Source organism: Bufo bufo, chromosome 11 (genome assembly GCF_905171765.1).
Source record: "Bufo bufo chromosome 11, aBufBuf1.1, whole genome shotgun sequence".
Taxonomy (NCBI): domain Eukaryota; kingdom Metazoa; phylum Chordata; class Amphibia; order Anura; family Bufonidae; genus Bufo; species Bufo bufo.
The window spans coordinates 49,532,824-49,557,168 of record NC_053399.1 but is presented as its reverse complement, the minus strand read 5'-3'; positions in this window follow the sequence as shown (position 1 = coordinate 49,557,168).

The window sequence follows — 24,345 nt, the reverse complement described above, 5'->3', positions numbered from 1 at the left end:
CAGACCTCCTATATATATGAGCTAGGCATCCAGCTCCTCCCAGGGGAAGGAGGAGCCGCAGGGTGGAAGGCTACAAGAAACCCAGGACCCAAGATGGCCGCCAGCACATGTCAAACGAAGGAGAGCAGCAAGCAGGTAAGACCATGACAGGCGCAGAAGGAAAGGAATGGCATACGGTTTTTGGAAGGCAGGTTTTGCTGGACTGGTCTTTTTGACACCATGTCCCATTTGAAGCCCCCCTGATGCACCTCTAGAGTAGAAACTCCATAAAAGTGACCCCATCTAAGAAACTACACCCCTCAAGGTATTCAAAACTGATTTTACAAACGTCTTTAACCCTTTAGGTGTTCCACAAGAATTAATGGAAAATAGAGATCCAATTTCAAAATTTAACTTTTTTGGCAGATTTTCCATTTTAATAATTTTTTTCCAGTTACAAAGCAAGGGTTAACAGCCAAACCAAACTCAATATTTATGGCCCTGATTCTGTGGTTTACAGAAACACCCCATATGTGGTCGTAGACCGCTGTACGGGGACACGGCAGGGCGCAGAAGGAAAGGAATGCCATACGGTTTTTGGAAGGCAGGTTTTGCTGGACTGTTTTTTTTTTACACCATGTCCCATTTAAAGCCTCCCTGATGCACCCCTAGAGTAGAAACTCCAAAAAAGTGACCCCATTTTAGAAACTACGGGATAGGGTGGCAGTATTGTTGGTACTAGTTTAGGGTACATATGATTTTTGGTTGCTCTATATTACACTTTTTGTGAGGCAAGGTAACAAGAAATAGCTATTTTGGCACCGTTTTTATTTTTTGTTATTTACAACATTCGTCTGACAGGTTAGATCATGTGATATTTTTATAGACCAGGTTGTCACGGACGCTGCGATACCTAATATGTATACTTTTTTTTTTATTTATGTAAGTTTTACACAATGATTTCATTTTTGAAGCAAAAAAAATCATGTTTTAGTGTTTCCATAGTCTGAGAGCCATAATTTTTTTCAGTTTTTGGGCGATTACCTTGGGTAGGGTATGATTTTTGCGGGATTAGATGACGGTTCTATTTGCACTATTTTGGGGTGTGTGTGACTTTTTTGATCGCTTGCTATTACACTTTTTGTGATGTAAGGTGACAAAAAATGGCTTTTTTTACACTGTTTTTATTTTTATTTTTTTACAGTATTCACCTGAGGGGTTAGGTCATGTGATATTTTTATAGAGCCGTCTATACGGACGCGGAAATACCTAATATGTATACTTTTTTTTATTTATGTAAGTTTTACACAATAATATCATTTTTGAAACAAAAAAAAAATCATGTTTTAGTGTCTCCATATTCTGAGAGCCATAGTTTTTTAGTTTTTGGGCGATTATCTTAGGTAGGGTCTCATTTTTTGCGGGATAAGATGACGGTTTGATTGGCACTATTTTGGGGTGCATATGACTTTTTGATCGCTTGCTATTACACTTTTTGTGATGTAAGGTGACAAAAAATGGTTTATTTAGCACAGTTTTAATTTTTTATTTTTTACGGTGTTCATCTGAGGGTTTATGTCATGTGATATATTTATAGAGCCGGTCGATATGGACACGGAGATACCTAATATGTATACTTTTTTATTTATTTATGTAAGTTTTACATAATAACAGCTTTTTTAAAACCAAAAAAATGATGTTTAAGTGTCTCCATATTCTGAGCCATAGTTTATTTTTTGGGCGATTGTCTCATGTAGGGGCTCATTTTTTGCAGGGTGGGGTGACGGTTATATTGGTACTATTTTGGTGGGCAAACGTTTTTTTGATCACTTTTTGTGATGTAAGGTGACAAAAAAATAGTTTATTTAGCACAGTTTTTTTTTTTTTTACGGTGTTCATCTGAGGGGTTAGGTAATGTGATATGTTTATAGAGCCGGTCTATACGGACACGGCAATACATTTTTTTTCCCTCTATTTTTTACCAAGTTTTTTTAACTTTATTTGGGGAAAATGACGTTTTTGTTTATTTTTACTTGAAACTTTTATTTTTTTGGGGGGAAAACTTTATTTTTTCAACTTTTTTTTTACTTTATTTTTTGTCCCACTTTAGGACTTGAACGTTTGGGGGTCTAATCCCCTTTACAATGCATTTTAATACTTCTGTATTGGAATGCATTGGCTGTATGAGTAATACAGTGTGTATTACTCATACAGCTTCCTGCCTGTGAGATCCAGGGGGCTGGATCTCACAGGCTCATCACCGGAAGGCAGCGTGATGCCTCTGGAAGGCATCGCACTGCCTTCCATGCCTTCGGGTCCCTCCTACAGCCGCATGGGGACCCGATGGCACCGCCGCCCGCCGGATAAGGTAAAACCCGGCGTTGTGACAGGATGCCCGCTGAATGATTTCCACGGACATCCTGTTCCGGTTAACCCCCACCGCGCCGCAATGTAGTTTTAAAGTTAGGACGTACCGGTACGTCCTGGGTCCTTAATTACTCGGCAAACATGGCGTACCGGTACGTCCTAAGTCCCTAAGGGGGTAAAAGGACTTTTGGGTCTCTGAAAAGTTTTTTGTATATTCCTATTACACTCCCTACACTGTCTGTCCCTTTAATATTCGTATTGATTGTTATAGCATTTAAAGTAAAATGTCTGAGCCTAGTATTACCACGCCACTGTTAGAAGATACAAAGATAGATAGAGTAGAAGTTGAAGACCAAGGGAACCTGTCTGAGGTAGAAGAGTTTGATGCAGCATTAGTCTAGCCTCAAACAAATACAGCCCAAACAGATGAACTAAGACGTTCATCACATGCCAGAAAACCGACCTCAAAGATGCTGGAAAATTTGGAGCAAGAAGAAGCATTAAAAGAGAAAAAGTTCGCCCGGATGTATGATAGGTGGAAATCATACATTAAAGACATTCGTAGAAATCTAAAGCTAGAAATCTAAGGGAACTTGAGTGATATGGTAGAGACGGTAGAAGAATCTGAATCAGAGCTTATGGCTGCATATGTCAACCTGCGGTCGCTTTCGACACCTTCCCAGGACATTGTAAGGAACATGGACACATGTACTGCGGTCACTAAAGATTTAGTAAAGCTTAAAAGAGAACTATGATCTGCAGCAAACTATGATGAAGTTAAAGCAATAAGGAGAATGAACGAGCTTTTTATGTGACTATGTTAAATCCTTAGGTGGAACCACAATCTCAAGTGGGACTTCCTTCGCTAGCAGAAGTGGAAGCCACATACAGATGTAGCAGGGTTAACACTCAAACATTTAACTCAAATTTCTTAACTCATTGCGTTATCTTAAAACAAAAGCCATTGAAAAGCAATTGAAGGTGTTTGCTTAACGCATTTAGTTTAGATAGCACGTCTCAGAAAGCATGTGTGTTAACACTACTACATCTGTATCAGAGTCCTCAAGTACTTCAGCCAAAAGAATGGAATTAGCTGAACAACTTGCTGTCAAGAGAGCAGAAATTGAGATGGAATCTGCCATCGAGGCGCAGCGCCAACTGATGGCTGAAAAGGAAGCTGAAAGGGATGCACAGCGCCATCAAATGGAAGCTGAAATGGAGGCACAACTCCAACAGATAAAAAGTCTGGAAAGGCAGAAAGAAGTTTAAGGGTTTCTGCAGTTTGTTTAAACTGATGATCTATCCTCTGTATAGATCAGCATCTGATTGGCGGGAGTCCGACACCTGGGACCCCCGCCGATCAGCTGTTTGAGAAGGCGCGGCGCTCCAGCAATGCCGCGGCTTTCTCCCTGTTTACCGCTGGCCCAATGACGTCACGACTAGTATCAACTGGCCTGGGCGCGGCTAAGCTCTGTTCACTTGAATGGAGCGCCGCTGCCTTCTCAAACAGCTGATTGGCGGGGGTCCCGGGTGTCGGACCCCCGCCGGTCAAATGCTGATGATCTATCCAGAGGATAGATCATCAGTTTAAACAAACTACAGAACCCTTTTAAGATCATAGAAGCCAGACTCAGAGTACAAGAGGAGGATATGAGTTAGAGTAGTCATAGGTTCAAATCTGTACTAAGTGAAGAAAAAGACTCCTATTTTCCTTCATACACTCAAGAGAATGAAAGGAAATCTCCAGCACTTACTTAGGAAATAAGTCATTATCCTTCCATCCCTGCTCAGAAAGACAAAGAGAGGCCTAGTCCAGTGTTAGGAAAAAGGTGTGTGAATTTACCTTCTATGTCTACCGTAAAAGATGAAGAAAGGGACTCGCCTAATTCAGAACTAAGTGAGAAAATAGAACCGGATTATTCTATTCCTAGATGTCACTGTAATGCTCAGGAGAGTGTTACAATCATTGTCCCAGCAAGACCACAGAGAACAGTCCTAGCTAGACTTCCCGTTCCGGAACCTACTGTATTTTCAGGAGACTTACTGAAGTTCATAGAGTGGAAGGCAAGTTTTGAAATGATCATTGAACATCATTGCTTCAGTCCAGTTGGAAAGTTATTCTACCTTCAGAGATATGTTGGTGAGGAAGCAAAGGAAGTTCTTGAAGTTAACTTCTCTAGAAAATACGAAGAAGCCTACAAGCAAGCTGTCACAGATGATGTTGCAGATAGCTGGAACTTATGAATAAACGTCCGACTGGCTTGATCCCAAACTAAGGAGCATATAGGTGAGCCCTATAAAACCCTAAGAGCTCTCCCTGACTGCTATGCCTATGCAAGGGTCTCAATGGTAGACGATTGCATGCCCACGTACCTAAGACTGTGTGAAACCTGAAAACCCTATAATAGTGAGGGGACACGACCACCGGCTCCCTGCACTTAATACGGACGGAGTCAGGGTCACCTAGAATCAAGCCAGCAAGGAAACACAATATAAGACTTGAAAAGACTTATCTGAGTAAACAGCAGCAGCAGCAGCCTCCAGCAGTGAACACTTCATCCAGGAAGTAGTATAAACCGCAAAGTGAGGCAGTATGGGAGGGAATATAAAGGGAGACGATTAGTCTAAATTGGTGACACCTGGGAGAAGGAAAGGAGATGACAAAGTGAAACCAAAACAAAGAACATCATGCAAGAGGTAGAGAAGGACGTCTGCCAGACCTTCTCACAGAACTGGCGGTGACACAAGCTTGGGAAAAATTTAATGCAAGATATGGTCATCCTTTCTTTGTACAAAGAGCCTTTAGAGAGAAACTGAATAACTGGCCTAAAATAGGTCCTAAAGAACACTTCAGACAACAAAAGTATGGTGACTTCCTGTAAGCATGCAGCAATGCCATCCCACATGTTCAAGGACTAGAAGTACTGAACGACTATCTAGAAAACCACAGGATGCTAGCCAAGCTACCTGAAGAAGTGGCTTCTAGATGGAATCGCTATGTGACTAAACAGTAATATCTAGGTAAGAACTTTCTAAGTTTTAAAGAGTTCTCTGAGTTTGTCAATGAGGAAGCACGGATAGCATGTAATCCAGTAACATCATCTTACGTCTTAAAATCCTTAGAAGAAAAGCCTGCAAGAGAGATGAGACGCACAAGAGCAACTAGCTTTGCAACCAACACAGCAGATAAAGGTCCAGATTAGTGTCGGTCGAACACCAAAGTGCTCGTGTGCTCGGATGCTCTGGCCAAACACATCGGTATGCTCGTGTGCTCTACCGAGCACAATCGAAGTCAATGATAGAACCCAAGGCACCCCTTGTTCGGAAAAGAAGAGGGTGTCTGGTTCACAAAAAAAGGTTAGAAATTGATGGAACTCCATCAAAATGGTTTGGAAACAGCATTAAGAGGATAGCTGGATGCGTCTTGGACACCTATTATCTACAACAAACAAAAGACAACCACATAAAGGCTATATGCCAAAAGCCAGGTATGTGCAAGCCATCAATCTATCCATGAGACAGATAACAGGCTTCGTCAGCATACCTTACAATGGAAGCCTTGTGCATTATGGGACATTCCAAACCAGCTCTCATCTGACTGAAAGCCAGTAAGCCTCAAAGTTACTTCAGATCTGTTGGATGGCTTGGTTGGACCTGCACACCTAGATCAATATCATTAGGGTGACAAAAAGTTTTCTGATTGTCCTAACATAATATTCAATAACCTTTCTATACAGTTTTGTCATGTAAAAACTTATTTGCATAAATATGGGCATATGTTTTTCTGCTGAAAAACCATTTTCATGGAAAATTTGAGATCTACACTACTCATAAACAGCACCATCTATTGGTTTCATTGTCTTATAACAAGACTAATAACCTTGTCATAAGACTATGAAACCAATAGATGGCGCTGTTCATCTTGTTGGGGCGCTAGTAAGTGGGGCATACTGCTCAACAGAGTCCACACACCGTGTAGCACTCAGCCTATAATAGTCTGCGCTAACACTAAAGGTGTATATCGGATTGCTATCATTCACACATCTTCTAGCACTTTATCTGCGGTAATATAAGCTGAATTTCAGCTGAAAAACAAGGCAGCTTCTGCTCATTTGCATGTCTTTCCCATATGCCCATGTTTATGCAAATGAGTTTTTACATGACAAAACTGTATAGAAAGGTTATTGAATATTATGTTAGGACAATCAGAAAACTTTTTGTCACCCTAATGATATTGATCTAGGTGCGCAGGTCCACCCAAGCCATCCAACAGATCTAAAGTAACTTTGAGGCTTACTGGCTCTCAGTCAGATGAGAGCTGGTTTAGAATGTCTCATAGTGCACAAGGCTGCCATTGTAAGGTATGCTGACTAAGCCTGTTATCTGTCTCATGGATAGATTGATGGCTTGCACATACCTGGCTTTTGGCATATAGTCTTTGTGTGGTTGTCTATTGTATGTCATAGATAATACGAGTTCAAAATGCATCCAGCTATCCTCTTAATTCTTTTTTTTTAAACCATTTTGATGGGGTTTCCATCAATTTCTAACCTTTTTTTGTGAACCAGACACACTCTTCTCTTCCGAGCAGGGGGTGCCTGGGGTTCTCCCATTGACTTCCATTGTGCTTGGGTGCTCGGAAGAGCACACGAGCATACCGATGTGTTCGGCCAGAGCACCCGAGCACACGAGCACTTTAGTGCTCGATCAACACTACTAAGGAGTGTAAGAAAAAGGCCACATGCAGCATTTGCAAAGGACGACATACTACACCACTACATGAAGAACGTCCAAAGAAGGATAAATCCTCAATACCTAAAGATACCAAAGAGGGAAAGAAAGTATCTGAAAGCAATGGCACATCAATGGTTGTACCAGTTTGCATTTAAAATCCTAAAAGGAGGAAAAAGAAAGTATACGCCTTTGCGCTACTGGATGCCCATAGTGACGTCACCTTCATTGATCAAGAAATCTGCAAGAAATACCAAGTGGCTACAGAACCAGTGAATCTTAAACTCACCACAATGATGAGAAGAGACACATTAGTGAACAGTCAAAGGGTCAAAGCACTGAGAGTTAGAGGACTTCATTCAAACTTCACATTAGATCTACCTCCAGCTTATACAAAAGTCGATATACCTCTAGATCGAGATCGCAAATCTACCTGTGAAAATAAATGGGAGCACCTATCTGTCATATCCCATGAAATGTCCCCACTGAAGGAGTTTGGTGTGGGACTGTTGACAGGCTACTATTGTCCCGAAGCCTTGGTACCACGAAAGGTAATCACAGGAGGAAAGTGTTAAGCCTTCGTTGTTCAAACTGATCTAGGATGGGGTGTTGTTGGAGGAAAACAGCAGGTCGCAAACTCAAGACAGGTGACAGGATTGTGTCTTCGAATATCTGTCCAAGAGTTACCAACTGTAAGTCCAGTAAAAGTAATCAAGACCATTGAATCAGAGTTTGCAGACATAAGTTCTAAGAAAAGAGTGTATTCCAAGAAGACATAAAGTTCGTACACACTCTAGAGCAAAGTATTCAGCAGAATCAACAAGGTCATCTTGAAATGCCCTTACCTTTTAGAGAACGACCTCGTCTGCCAAATAACAGAAATCTTGCCCTAGCAAGATGGAAATGTTTGAAGAAAAAGATGGGAAAAGATCCCAAATTCAAGCAAGATTATTTGAAATTCATGGAAGGCATCTTCGAAGAAGGACATGCAGAGAAAGTTAATCAAGAAGGAGAAGTGTGGTATATCCCACATCAAGGTGTCTACCACTCAAAGAAACCAGATAAGATTAGAGTAGTATTTGATTGCTCAGCAAAGTACAATGGTGTTGCATTGAACTATCATCTACTAAAAGGACCAGATCTTACAAACACTCTGCCGGGAGTACTCTGTAGATTCAGAAAGTATCCCGTAGCGGTCATGTGTGACATTGAAAAAATGTTCCACCAGTTTCATGTGAAGAATAAAGATAGAGACTTTCTGAGGTTTCTATGGTGGGAGGACAGAGATAAAGATTCAGATCCAGCAGAATACAGAATTAAAGTATACTTGTTTGGAGCAGCATCGTCTCCAGGTTGTGCCAATCATGGTATGAAGTACCTGGCCAATCAGAATGAAAAGGAGAATAAAAACTTTTATGTAGATGATGGTCTCTTAAGTCTAGAGTCCACAGAATTTGCAATCAAACTAGGGAAAGAAAGTCAAGAGTTATGCGCAAGAGGAAACCTGCGCCTTCATAAATTCATTTCAAACAACAGAGAGGCACTGGAATCCATCAGTGACTCTGAACGTGCATTATCAATGAAGAATGTAGATCTCAATTATGATCATCTTCCAGTTCAAAATGTACTTGGATTGGGATGGAATGTAGAGAACGACAAGTTCTTCTTTGAAGTATCTATTGAAGAGAAAGTTGCAACTAGATGCACCATTCTTTCCGCAGTGGCTTCTATATAGGATCCATTGGGATTATTGGCTCCAGTAATCCTCAGAGCAAAAGAAATACTACAAGAATTATGCAGACAGAAGTTGGGATGGGACGAGTCCATACCTGACAATTTGAGGCCAAGGTGGGAGAGTTGGATAAGAGACTTGCAAAACTTAAGAGAAGTTCGAATACCCAGATGTTTTGTACCTCATGATTTTGGAAAGTACAAGAAAATAGAACTTCATCACTTTTCAGATGCCAGTAGTTATGGTTATGGTCAGTGCTCCTACATCAGAGTAATAGGAGAAGAAAAGATACACTGTGCCCTGGTTATGGGGAAGGCAAGAGTTGCACCTACCAGTATTCAGACAATACCAAAACTTGAAATGACAGCAGCCGTAGTTTCAGCATCAGTAAGCAAGTTTCTGAAAGAAGAATTGGAATTGAAAATAGATGAAGAATATTTTTGGACAGACTCACAAGTTGTCCTAGGATACATAAAAAACGAAGCTCGAAGATTCCATATCTTTGTCGCCAACAGAGTTGATAAAATTCGGTAAATAACAAATCCGGAACATTGGCACCACATTGACACAAAGCATAACCCAGCAGATCATGCTTCAAGAGGCCTGAATGTAACAGAATTGAAAAGTTCTAACTAAGTTCACCGATCCAGAGTTCCTTTTGGAAAAAGAAATCACGCCCAGTAAAGGCTACACAGAATTGTCTATGGGTGATCCAGAAGTAAAAGTTGTAGAAACATTGAGCACTGCTGCCAAGTGTCAAGATAAAAGAGAGTTTGTGGGTTATTCGGATCTAGTGGAAGTTGATCCAGAAGACCCGAAAAACTTGAGGCGCCAGAGGATGGTAGGAAAAGCGCGAATGAGACAGAATAGTGTAGAGGCTGCTCAGGTGTTTATCATGTGGACCCAATTGTCTGCATGTGTAGGACAAGTGGTATAGTAGGAGATAGGGGGGTTAAGGGTGGTGGGGTCCCACTCAAACACACCTATTCGGAAAACCCAAAACGAGTGCCAATATGTATTCTTTGATTTATAATAAGTGGTCTATAAAATGGTAAAGACACCTCGTGCAATGAATATGGCGTAGGTATGTGCCTCCAGGGGATCTGTGTCCTTGGAACCGTAAAGCCAACAGATAGCAACTAAATATATATATACCATAAAAGGTTAAAACATATTTGTAAAGCTATGCATAAAATCGGTGACTTAAAAAGATACGTATATAATATAGTATACAAAAACTATCATAGACTTTTACTCACTTCACGAGGGGGGCGGTTTATCAGGATAAGCATAATACACCTGTAAACCTTACACCCCCCCCCCCCCCCCCCAGCCTGGAACACTTCTAGAATGTTACAAGATGAAGGCAGCCAATCACAAGGGGCTTCTGTTCAACTGTCTTTATTGTAGTATAAAATCCGGCTCAACGCGTTTCGGGATGGCATGTCCCTTCATCAGGAGCTCCTGATGAAAAAATAGGAGCAAAACCGAAAGTGTTGCGTTTAGATTTTTGTTCAGTGTAAGTAAATGTGTAGTCTGCAGAAAGGCAGAAGAACAAAGAATGGCAGATTTACCAGCAGATCGTGTAAACCCATCACCCCCATTTCTTTATAGCAGAATGGATTGTTTTGGTCCATTCATCACCAAACAGAACCGCAAGGAATGCAAAAGATTTGGACTAATATTTACATGTCTGAGCTCCAGAGCAATTCACCTGGAAATATTAGAGGATATGTCATCAACGCTTTGAGATGTTTCATAGCCATTAGAGGTACTGTCAGAGAGATTAGATCTGACCAAGGATCTAATTTTGTTGGAGCAAAGAATGAATTGAAGAAAGCTCTAAAAGAGATCGATAAAGAAAACGTAACTGAGTATTTGTTAGAGAAACAGTGTGATTTTCATATAAATGCTCCACATGCAAGCCATACAGGAGGAGTTTGGGAAAGACAAATCAGAACTTAACACTGTGTTAAGTTTAGTGTTGAAAAACAACGCTGGAAGAATAGATAATGCTTCACTTAGGACCCTATTCTATGAAGTAATGTTTATTGTTAACAGTCGTCCACTTACAGTTGATAAAATCACCGATCCAACAAGTTTGGACCCTTTAACTCCCAACCATCTACTTCGCCTTAAGTTTGTTTACATACAGCCACCACCTGGCAAGTTCACCAAAGAGGATTTATATGCCAAAAGGAGATGGCGAAGAGTTAAATATCTATCAGAACAGTTTTGGAATAGATGGAGAAAAGAGTACTTAGCCAATCTGATGCTAAGAAGTAAATAGCAAACACCTAGAAGAAATGTTCAAGTTAGTGACATAGTGTTAGTGAAAGAAGAAGATTTACCTAGAAGTCAATGGAAATTGGTCAAAGTTCTAGACGTTCAAAAGGATGAAGACAAACTAGTAAGAAGAGTGTTGTTACAAAAAGGAGACTCAAAACTTGACAAAAAAGGAAAACAGCTCACTACTCCACTCAGGTTGGGACGTCCTATACAGAAGTTAGTTGTTCTACTTGAGTGATAAAAGACACTTGGAAGTTGAGAACCTGATGGAAAATTCCTCAAATTCATGTTCAAGTGCTACCACTAAGAACATAGAATTATACGTAATTTTGGTGGGAGTGTAGCTGGCCAGCTAAGACCTGTCCTGGGTTGCTAATGTAGCTTGTGTGTTTGTACAGCTAGACCTGCCAATGGCCTTAATACAGTTCTTATGTTTGTGTGTTGAAGACAAAAGCAGAGTTATTTACAGTGACGTCATGTTTGGATGTCATAAAACTGTTATATATTGTGTTCACAGAAGCAGAAAAGTTAATATGCCTTTAAGATTTATCATATAATGTAAGGTAAGCTCAATGACACAGCAATAACAACAGAAAGCATAGAGTTAAACTGTTGTTGCTGGGTAGGAGTCTTGATCAATCACAGCCAGCCCCACAAAGCCCAGGAGTTTTGACCAATTACAGCCAGCCTCACACACAGCCTGTGTGGTAAATTCCCTAGCAGGAGCTGCTAGAAATTATTATTCACCAGAGAGAGAAGTTGAGCAGACACTCACTCCACTAAGAGCTGTGTTTTATGGAAGCAGAGAGGCAAAAATAGGTATTTAAAACAGTTATATAATGTTCCTACTGTTAATATAGTGATTAGAACTGTATACTGAACCAGTTATATGTGTGTTTACTTACAGTTCCACCAATTGCAAACTACAAAGTTCCAAATTTAAATTCCATATTGCAATCCAAATTGCATACAACCATACCATCTCATACTCAACCAATCTGCAAATAGTTACTGCTAACTGAATATTGCAAATTGTGACCAAATCCAGCAAGTGAACTATTAGTTAGACCTCAGATATACCTCTCAGAGAGATCATAAAGTGCTTAAATAACTTAAGTGAGAGTACAGATACTCAAGAGAGAAATACACTGCCTGTACAAAAAATAAGTCACCACCTGGATTTAACTAAGCAAATAGTTATGAGCCTCCTATTGGATATTTACTGCATGGGCGATTATCTTTCAGCTGGCAATAAGTTATTTAACCCCAATGGTGCAATGAGTTGCTTTTCTTTTCTTAAACAACCATGTCGAAAGACACATCTCGTGGTAGTGGAAAAGATGTTAGTCTGTTTGAGAAGGGTCAAATCATTGGCATGCATCAAGCAGAGATAACCTCTAAGGAGACTGCAGAAACGACTAAAATTGGGTTAAGAACTGTCCAACGCATTATTAAAAACTGGAAGGATAATGGGGACCCATCGTATTCGAGGAAGAAATGTGACGGGGAAAAAATCTTGAATGATCGTGATCGGCGATCACTTAAACGTTTGGTGAAATAAAGTCGAAGAAAAACAACAGTAGAACTCAGGGCTATGTTTAATAGTGAAAGTAAGAGCATTTACACATGCACAATGCGAAGGGAACTCAATGGATTGGGACTGAACAGCTGTGTAGCCGTAAGAAAATCACTTATCAGTGAGGCAAACCAGAAAAAAAAGGTCTTAATTTGCTAGGGAGCATAAATATTGGACTCTGGAGCAATGAAAGAAGGTCATGTGGTCTGATGAGTCAAGATTTACCCTGTTCCAGAGTGATGGGCGCATCAGGGTAAGAAGAGAGGCAGATAAAGTGATGCACCCGTCATGCCTAGTGCCTACTGTACAAGCCTGTGGGGGCAGTGCTATGATCTGGGGTTGCTGCAGTTGGTCAGGTCTAGGTTCAGCAACAGTATGTGCTCCCAGAATGAGGTCAGCTGACTACCTGAACATACTGAATGACCAGGTTATTCCATCAATGGATTTTTTTCTTCCCTGATGGCACGGGTATATTCCCAGGTGACAATAACAGGATTCATCGGGCTCAAATTGTAAAAGAGTAGTTCAGGGAGCATGATACATCATTTTCACACATAGATTGGCCAACACAGAGTCCAGAACTTAACCCCATTGAGAATCTTCGGGATGTGCTGGAGAAGGCTTTGCGCAGCAGTCAAACTCATCAATGCAAGATCTTGGTGAAAACGTAATGCAACACTGGATATAAATAAATCTTGTGAAATTGCAGAAGCTTATCGAAACAATGCCACAGCAAATGTGTGCCTTAATCAAAGCAAAAGGCAGTCCAACAAAATATTAGAGTGTGTGACCTTCTTTTTTGGAGGCAACTTTTCTTTGGGACAGGCAGTGTATATCCACCATTTTATGTTGAATGACAAGATTGAACAGTTAAACCACCATCTTATGCATACCATAATTTTGTGATATCTTTTCAACACGTGTTATGTACATGGACTATCTGCTGCGGAGGCGGCAGTGTTATATATGAAGAAAAGTTGAAGTTAGTAAATAAGGTATTTCAATTTGGTGTGCTCTTTAAACCTACAGTTTCCATAGAACGGCGCTAGAGGAATTACAGATTAATAGACAGTCTGGTTAGACTAAAAGTCAGAGATACCAAAATTCTTCTAATGCCACAGTGCAAAAGGCACTTCATAGTGCTGCGCCTGCCACACAGGGCTCATGTGGCCATAATATGTAGTCACCATGTCTCCTGTCCCCTGGCCAGCCATATTTAGCAGCATCTGTTCCAGGACATGAATCTGTGGAATGACGTTGTTCATCCCGTAGTTCTGGCGACTGACAAATAAAGTGGCCTCCTCAAAGGGCCTGAGCAAACGGCAGGTGTCACGCATGAGCTGCCACTGGCTAACATTGAAGTTACATAGGGAAGTACCTCTGTCCACCTGTATCATCAAGAAATTGTTTATGGCCTTTCTCTGTTCATATAATTGGTCCAACATATGGAGGGTGGAATTCCAATGGGTGGAAACATTGCATATCAGCCTATGTTGGGGGATGCCGTTCTGCCTTTGCAGCTAAAAGAGGGTGTGCTTTGCGGTGTACGAGTGGCTGAAGTGCATGCAAAGTTTTCTGGCCATTTCAGGATGTCTTGTAGATGGGGTGAAGACTTCAGGAATCCTCCTTGACGCAGCACGGATACCATGTTCTTCCTGTTGTCGGTCACCATGGTTCCGATTTTGAGTTGTCGAGGAGAAAGCCAGGATTCGATTTCTTGATGAAGGACGCGGAGCAATTCCTCCCCTGTGTGACTTCATTCACCCAGACAAACTAGGGTCAGAACAGCGTGACACCACCATGTCCTGCACATGTGGTATGCTGAGGAAGCACTGTGAATTTTCCTTGCAGTGGAGACTGAGAACACATTGGAGGATGAGGAGGCAGGGGTGGACATTATCGCAGGACCAACGGAGTGAGAATGTGGAGGTGGAAGCTGCATCACCTGGCCAAGTTGCTGGTGCAGCTGGGCAGGAACCACATTTACCCAGTGGGACGTAAAAGACATATATTGTCCTTGACCGTAGTTATAGCTCCACACATCGGCGCTGCCGTGCACTTTGGCAGACACCAACAGGTTCAAGGACTGGCCCACCTTCTGTTCTACATGTGTGTGCAGGGCTGGTACTGCCTTTTTGGCAAAGAAATGACGGCTTGGGACTCTCCACCTCGGCTCAGCACAAGCCTTCAGTTCTCTGAAAGGTGCAGAGTCCACCATTTGGAAAGGGAGGGACTTTAGCACCAGCAACTTGGTCAGGAGCACGTTCAGCTTCTGCGCCGTTGGATAAGTGCACGCACACTGTTGTCTCTTAGCAATCACTTCGGTAATCAATTGCTGACGGAAAGACTGAGGAGGAGTAAGAGGACAAGGAGCAGGAGCATCAGGACTAGCAGATGGTGGGAAGTACAGACAGCTCTCTTCAGCTGAGGTGGTGGAGCCTTGACTGCATGAAATTGGGTGCCTGCCACTGGGTGATGCAGCGGTTGCTGCAGCAGGCTGGACCACCACATCCGAACCACTGTTCTCCCAGGCCACTTTATGGTGATGCTGCATGTGTTGATACAGGGCCGTGGTGCCAACATTGGCATCCTGGCCACACTTAATCTTCTGACCACAAATTCGGCAAATGGCCATGTTCACCTCATCCGGTGGCTTAACCAAAAATTGCCACACCGCCGAGTATGGCATTTTCCCCCCAACACTCTGTGCTGACTGCCTGCTACCGCTGCCTCAGTGAACCCCTGCGCCGCTACTTTCCAGGCAGGTAGGCTCCTGCTAAGCGGGTGGTCTACCCCGGGCACGTTTGGCTCCCAATCTCCCACTGTTGCTACAGTACCCTGCTGACCCATGGCCCCGCTACCACCTTGCTGGCTCAGCCGCTGCCTCACGCGCAAGCTGCCACCCTCTTCTCCTGATGATGATGATGATGATGAAGCCACTTCTTCAGCCAGCTCCCAAGTGCGATTGGCTACATTATCATACGCTACTGTCTGCACGTCACTGATGTCCCCATCAACGGTCTCAGGGCCAGGAGCCTGACGGCTCGCAACACCTGCTCCCACTCGACTTTCATTATCACTACTTGCCCGCCTACCAGAGAAAGCCTGGATCCTCCTCCAGATCTTGGCCGGGCAGTAGCTGCTGACTGTCCTCTAGTAGCTCGTCCTCACTGAAAAGTGGAGCCGAGCCTACGGCATATAATACTTCTCATGCTGAGGGAACAGAAAATGACAGAGGCAGGTTCAGGAGAGATGGGGGCACAGGGCCTGCTCCCGGGCCGTGCCAACTAAGCATCATGTCAGAGGAACCCACCGACTTTTGGCTGGGGGCGTCTGATGTCACTTGCGATAAAGTGAAAGACTGAGTCAACCATTCAAGCACCGCTGGGTTGCTGGTCAAGACATGACTGCTAAATGACACTGGGAGCTCAGACCTCTCGCTGCGACTCCTGCTGCCGCTCCCCCACTTCTTCTGCTGCTACTTCTGCCTGCAACAGAAACATTTTGTCCACTGCCCATCCCTTTGAAGGGCCTGTCACCTGTCTGTCTGACATAATGTATAATAAAATAATTAAATAAAAAATTAAGACAGATTCTTTTTCCCATTAATAAACCCCCAAAAAAGTATAACAATCAAAATTCTCTGCAAAACGCCTAATAGGAATAGTAGGTATCTTTCCTATTAATACACCCTGTAAATGGCTGTAGTACAATGTAACTTCACTGCTGAACGGCAATCGTGACATATATTTTTTCATTTTTTTTCCTATTAATACACTCCCCCCCCCAAAAAAATCTATTCTCTGCAGAACGGCTACTAGGACGTAGTATTTTTCTTATTAATACACCACGTAAATGGCTGTATCACACAGAACTTGCACCCCAATAACAAGCAAGGTTTGCTGGAATTACTGATGTATCATATAGTGCAAACAACCTAAAAGCAACAGTATAACTGCAATTTGGATCCCCAACTAGGTTAGCAAGGTGTAATAGAATCTCTCCTATTACCCAGGCTGTACATTCTCCTATTGCACCCTGTTCTCCTTTTATAGTATGGATAATGCCTCCCTAACCTTTCCCTATACCTTGAATAATCTTTCCCTGAACTTCTAAAGGGATTTTTTCAGCACAATAAAATCTTTCCTAGCACTGTCCCTAGCGCCTGCTGACGTCTCTTCCTGCACTAAGTACGCTGGAAAATGGCTGAATCCAAGATGGCTGAGACTATTTATAGGGCTGTGACATCACAGGGGCTGGCTGCTGATTGGCTGCATGCATGGCATTGTGGGTGATCCCGCCTTCCCAGAGTTCTTTGCTCCATGTCTTAAGATGTGCAGCAGCCATTTTAGGAAAAAATTCAATTCATTACCACGAAGCACGAGGAAATTTGGCTTCGGTGCGAATCGAATTTTTCCTGAAATTCAGATTGAATTCCACTTCCTTAACTTCGATTCGCTCATCTCTAGCTATTTTATCCTTTCTTATTAACCTCATGAATAAGGGGGCACTGAAAGGCTCAATATAAGGAATAACGTGATAATATTGAAAGAAAGATGAATTTGGGGGCAAAAAGATAATTACTCTTACTGGTAATTGGATTTTCCATTAAACTCCACAATGCCAATAGCAGAAGGATATCACCTTCTTATTAAGGAGAGAAAACAACATGCAGGACAGTAATTTAAGCCCCCTTCACCTTTAGCTTCACTAGTTAGTGACAGAGAACACCTCAAAAGATGGAGCAAAAAAAAAGTATTGTAAAACAATACAAAAATATTTTCAAAAACTAAGAGGTGGGAAAAAACCTAGAGCAGTTGTGGATCCAATTACCGGTAAGAGCAATTATCCTCTTTTCCAGATGCCTCCACAATGGTACCAGCAGGAGGATTATCAAACAAAAATTAAGGAATAGGGCAGGATAGCCACGGACAACACTTTGTGGTTGAAAGATGAGTCCTGGTAGAAGGACCAGGTATCTGCCTGACAAATCTGTTCAAGAAATGCAAGTACACCCTTAGCCTGGAGGGTAGACATAGCTCTGGTGGAATGGGTCTTGAGGTCCTCTGGGGACACCATGCCTCTAGCTTGGTAACAGAGGACATGTTGATACATCTTGATCCAACATGCAATGGTGGCTTTACTTGCCACCTGCCATTTACTACCCCTGCCCCAGGTATTGCAGAACAGGATGATCAGACTTCTGGATATGTTTTGTAGCTTTTAGATAGGCCAATACATATGTCTGCACATCCAAGTTTTGGAAAAGGATTTACTTCACTGAACTGGTAGAAGAATAGAAGAAGGGCAGCGATTCCTTTTGCTGGCAATGAAAAGTTAAGGTAAAAAGGCTGGAGAATGTTTCAAAATAATCTTACTATCCAAAACCAAGAGATATGGGGGCTAACAAGAAAAAGCCTGAAGTTCTCCCTACTCTTCTAGCTGTGGTAATGGCTAAAAGGAAGCAAAAAATGAAGAAGGTCACGGCACTCCAGAAGCAGATTCAATGCGTTTTAATCCACCAGATATTCAGCAGCAACGTTTCGACAACGTATGTAGCTTGATAAAGACTGTTCTCGAAACGTTGCTGCTGAATATCTGGTGGATTAAAACGCATTGAATCTGCTTCTGGAGTGCCGTGACCTTCTTCATTTTTTGCTGGTACATTGGGGGTCTCTGAGGCCGAGACCTGACGCCACGAGCACCGCCGCAAAGTTGCTTGAGTGTAATCAAGTAAGTGGTGCTGTCCTACCTTACATTTTTGTGTGAATGGCTAAAAGGAAGGCAGAATAACTTAGAGATATCCGAAATAGGTTCAAAAGGAGAATCCATCAGGGCAGATAGAACCACATTTAGGTCTCACGGAAGAAACACAGATTGGAATGATGGATGAAATAATTGATCCCCTTTAATTAAATTCCTGATGAGATTATGATCCACTAGTTTCACTTATATAAATCCACTGAGAACTGAGATCCAGACCTTCAAAGTATTTACTTTAAGACCCTTTTCCAGACCAGCTTTTAAAGAAATTCTTAATTATACAAATATTATGTGGAAGAGCTAGGTCCCAGACCTGACTACAAAAGTTTAAAAACGCCTTCAATGTTCTGAGGTATATTTTTGAAGCTATAGATTTATGAGTGGGTAGCAATGTGTAAACTACTGGATCTGAAAGCCCCTTATTTCTCAAGATTGCCCGCTCAGGCTCCAGGCTGTCAAGCAAAGCTGAGGATTGAGGAATGTCCAGGTGTTGAAGCAGGCCCTGAAAAACAAGATCCAGCAGAGGAGTAGGGGTGTAACATAGTGGAAGCATCTGCTACAGGGCCCAAACTCAGAAGGGACCTGCCCGGGAGGAGGACTAAAAGATAAAATTTTCAGGTCCCCCTCAACAGTATTATACAATGACATTATATACAGTGACAGTAAATACAGTGACATGACTACAGTATATTTGTGGTCGTGGCTACCTGTGAACCAATCGGGGAAGCATGCCTAACCCCGGACCCTACACTGGCAGACTTGTGCTTAGAGCCAGGTACGCGGGTAGGCCTAAAAGGGGGCATACACTGATGAGGACAACAGAGAAAAGGGGTGGAAGGGTGGGGCACGAGAGAGACGCATGCCGGGATAAGGGAGCAGGTGAATAAATGGGGCAGACGCCCCTCCCACAAATGCAGGCTGAACCTCAGCCTTCCTAATTTGTGGTCGTGGCTACCTGTGAACGAATCGGGAAAGCATGCCTAACCCCGGACCCTACACTGGCTGACTTGTGCCTGGAGCCAGGTACGCGGTTAGGCCTAAAAGGGGGCAAAAAGGAAGCGAGGAGACCAGGATTAAGGTGAACCACTTTAATCATAATCAGAGAGCGAGAGTACAAAAGCCTGAGAAATTTCAACGTGGGGATTCGGAATGTACTTCACAAAACAGGAGGAACGCCAACGCCCCATTTTCCTGATGACATGTGCCGGGACCTTATTCCTGAGGTGCTGAAGCTGCCCCGATACGAAATGAGTGGCCGGAAATGACTCGAGGATTATAACCTAGGCCCCAGGCCAGGACGCGGATGTGTGAAATGAATTGGGCAGAAGTGAAAGGTCCATTGTGGTGAGGCAACAGAGGGTTATCGGGTGGTGCGTCATGTAAAGGGACATGAGTTGCTTAAGGACCTGAATCGGACACCAAGCATTGGAGGTTTTGAAGAATCTAACTTCAGTCGGTGGGCCAGACTGCCTTGTTTTTGTGGAAAGCAACCTGAGGATGAAATGGTCATTGCACCAAACCAACTGTTGTTTTTGCAAGCTGTTGCGCCTAGGGGAACTGCAGGTAAACTCGCCTGGCCTGAGGAAGCCATAAAAGCTGAGGTACATGGCAGCTTTGATAACCGTACTGGTGAAGGGCCCAAAAGGGTTACCATCGAAGGATGAAGATAATTTCCTGAACATTTTGCCAGATACGGGCTGTCTACAGGAAGGGGGGTCCTCCCTACTTTTCTGGATTCCTCGTAGTGTGGCTTTGATTACCTGCACGGAGAATATGGAACCCCCGCCTGGGAAGAAAAAGGGAGGACATGCATGCCTGAGGAATGAACGTAAAGGGAATGGTGCAGAATCGGACCAGCAGATTGGCAGATTACTGGGTGCATGTTAGACCAAGGGAGCCGAAAAAGGTGGATACGTGACCTGGAATCCCGAAACGTGAGCAGGAGGAGCCAGGAATCGTGGCGGAAGACTACCGGCGGCGGACCTGCAAGAGGGATAGAACCCGGACTACCGAGTGGGGGGGGCCCCGGACGAAGGGAGACGTGAACCTAAGCCTACTGTGGCAGGAAGGAAACAGAGAAGACAAGACAAAATGTGGCCGTGCGAGGAGAAACAGTACGAGGCCTGAGCGTGCCAGGCGACTAGACGGCGAGATGAGACGGAACCTGAGCGTGCCAGGTGACTAAGTAGAAGATAAAACAAGCCTGAGCGTACCAGGCGACCAGACAGAGAGACGAGACAGGAAACGAGACAGAGAGACGAAACAGAACCTGGGAGTGCCAGGCGGACAGAAAAAATGAAACAAAGCCTGAGCGTATCAGGTGAGACAACGTGACGAGACGAAACCTGGGCGTACCAGGTGAACAGGCAGGGACACGAGACAAAGCCTGCGCGTACCAGGCGACCAGTGACGAGACAAACCCTGGGCTACCAGGCGACCAGTCGCGAGACGAGCCCTGGGCGTACCAGGCGACCAGACGTGACAAGACAATGGCAGAGCGTCCCAGGTGACCATATGCAATGAGCAGGACACTGGGTCAGTGGGCATGCTATGCAGTGGGTCAGTATATATGTATATAAGTTCGTGACGCCAGTTGCAGCTTTCGCAGGTACTGTAGCAGGGCCCTTTAAGATGTTCTGAGCTCACGTACTAGGTAAGGAATGCCAGAGGGGGATAATGTCTCTGTATAGCAGATTTGGTAGTGTCAACGGTGTCTCCTACCTTGGTATGGCTGGACTCCTGGATCCTGGCTCACTTGCAATAAATTGAGTGTTGTTAATAGGAGTAATTGAGGAATTTTGATAGCAGTAAATGAGATCCAAACAGGTAATATGATCCAACTTGTCTTTACTGAATGGCAGCTTTAAATCCATACAAGTTACAGCAATAGTCTTGGGTCCCAGCAGGTATAGGCAATGTATGGCAGGGATCAGTATCTCTTCTGCTTCTATACTATATGCCTGGAGAATCTGGCAGGTGTTTATCTTCTGCACTGTCTGTCTTCTGCTTATAATGGGCCTGACTAGCTGAGGAGGTATTTGGCTTCTCCTGGTCTCTGGATATGTACTCACAGCTTGGCTCACAGGGGATGCTTCTTCCTGGAGGCTGGAGATGGCTGCTTTTCTTGTCAACAAGCTGAGGCTGATGGCTCAGGCTGGGAAGAGTGATCTTTGCCTCAGCCGAGGCTCGATCCTGTCTTGGGATCCCTGTTTCTGGGAGCTCCTACTAACACAGTCTTCCCCTTGCAGGGAGAGCTGGACAAAACTGGATCTAACTGGTTTTTCCCTCCCTTGCCGCAGGGCGTGGGAAACTCCACTTCCCTTAAGCAGGGGGGAACAGAACAGAACTGGAATGTTCCATTCTGAATGGCCATAACATAACTATGCCTACCAACGATGCTGCCACCTGCTGGTAGACCTGAAAGATTACAAAGGAAAATATAACATTTAAAATGGTTTCAACTGCACCGTAGTGAATGACATGAGGGAAATCACATCAGATGACAATATTAATGCTCTTAGCAGATTGTAGCGGGGTAAAAGCATTTAGTAACCCCACTCTGGGATGTTACACATACAGAGGGACGAAAATGGAACGTGAGCATGCAAGGTGAACCGAAAACAAGACAAGCCTGAGAGTATCAGGGGACCAGAAAGGTGACGAGGCAAAACCTGGGCGTACCAGGCGACCAGACAAAACAATGGACAAAGCCTGAGAGTGTCAGACGACTATTGACGAGATGAGCCTGAGCGTATCAGTCAACCCGACAGCGTGACGAGACAAAGACTGAGCGGCGTGACGGAGGACCAGACAGTTTAGCAAGAACAACCTGTGCGGACCAGGCAACCATGCCAAGAGTGGATATGAAGCCTGAATGTACCAGAAAGTGAAGAAAAAGGGCCTGAATGTGCCAGGAGACCGTGGAAAGACATAGAAGTAAGGGGGAAACAAAATAGAAACTTTTTTATTATTTTTTTTTATATAAAACAAGACAAGTCGAGGGGTGATGAAAAAACACATGAGCGGGGTGAGAAACAAGACAGGCCAAGGGGTAAGGAAAAACACTATAGCGGGGTGAGGAGAGAAGAACGGAATGAGAGATTGAAGACTTAAAGGAAAAACGAAACATGCACATAAATATATATATATATTTTTTTATCAGACTTAAAGGACTCTAGGTGAAACCGAAAGCTAACACGAATTCACCATGATACGCAGGATCGGCCCTGACCTTAAAAACAATCTACCCTGGGGGCACAAGGCCAGCCCCACTGCTGGCAGCCATATTTAATGTAGTAACATCCGTCAAACAAGACATAACACTTGCTTTAACCTTGCCCATGCTGCAGCTGACCAGAGCAGGAGACTCCAGAGTTGATAGACCTTCAGTATGGCGTAGTAAGCGGCAGAAGACGCCCGGCGAGCGCGCTCCTGCCAGCTTCTAGGACGGCTGCAAGCAGGTAGGGCGCCGCAGGCAGCGCGACCATGCCCAAGAGGTAACTGGTGGGGAAAAGACACAGAAAGGGGGGGGGGGGGTAACCAGCCACTTACCCCTGATGGATGGCGTGTTCTGGCGGGCAGAGAGACAGCGGCGATAGCCGGAATGGCCACAGAGGGAAGCGAAGAGGCGGCTCCTCATACCCAGGAAGCACGAGAGAGACGCGTGCCGGGGTAAGGGAGCCGGTGAATAAATGGGGCAGAAGCCCCTCCCACAAATGCAGGCTGAACCTCAGCCTTCCTAATATGTGTAGCAAATGGACAGGGTGGCTGTCTGGTCTGAGAGCGCTATCTTAACTAGCAGCAGGAGTGAGAGTTACATGGGAGGAGTGGATTGTTGATGGGGATGGAAGCCATTCAAAAATTTGTTGTGGGGCCCAGTCAATTCTAGTTACGCCAATGCAGAGAAGGTAAGGTCCAATTCTTTTCTGCCCAGGAAAAAATTCTGTTGTGTCTGACAATAGTTTCTTGTACTTTGTCCCCCCTCGTTTGTTCAGCTATGCGATTGTGGTCATATTGTCTGATTACATTTCTTTCCCTGACCAAGTGTTAAAGCTCCTGCAGGACAAGAGAGACAGCTATTAATCCCAGAACCCCTGGACTAATGAACAGGACATATGAGCCCCCCCCCCCAACCCTGGCTGCTCACATTTATAGTGGTGATATCTTGATTACCTGTCACCACTGTACTCCACCCCCAAAGAATTTTCCTGAGTAGCCACCAGCAAAGCATCATGACATCTCTGATGGAATCTTTTGCTGGTAGATGGAAGGAAGATATCTTCTGGATTATAGGTAATAGATTCTCTTCTGGAAGAGAGGAAGTTCAAAGATAATCCAGAACCCTTGATGGGAAGAAAGTCTAACTTCTTAAGGTTCATCAACCATCTCAAATTTGCTGGACCATCTGAAAATGACACCTAAGAACTTCTTACGGTTCAGCGATAATTAAATCGTTATCCAAATAGAGTATTATTAAAATGCCTGGTAGATGGAGGAAGCCTGATACCTCTGCCATGATTTTCGTGAAGATCCTCAGTGCTGCAGACAGGTCAAAAGAAGAATATGGAACTGGAAATGGCACAATTTGTTGTCTAGATACAAGGCAATCCTTAGGAACCAATGATAGTCTCTGTGAATACATTGGCCACATCTAAGGTTACCATTAAGTAGTCCTGTGTCAAAAAATTGATGGTCGATTTGACTGTCTCCATCTTGAATTACCTGTAACAAATATGTTGGTTTAGGGTTTTGGAGTTAATAATTGCCCACAGAGTGTAGAAGCCTCAGCCAAGTTAATCCACAGGAACTGGTGCAATCACACTTTATAGAAAAATAATTGAAATTTAATTTTTTAATGCTTGCTTATTCTCTTCTTGTAATGGTTTTGTTTATGAAGAATCTGTCTGGA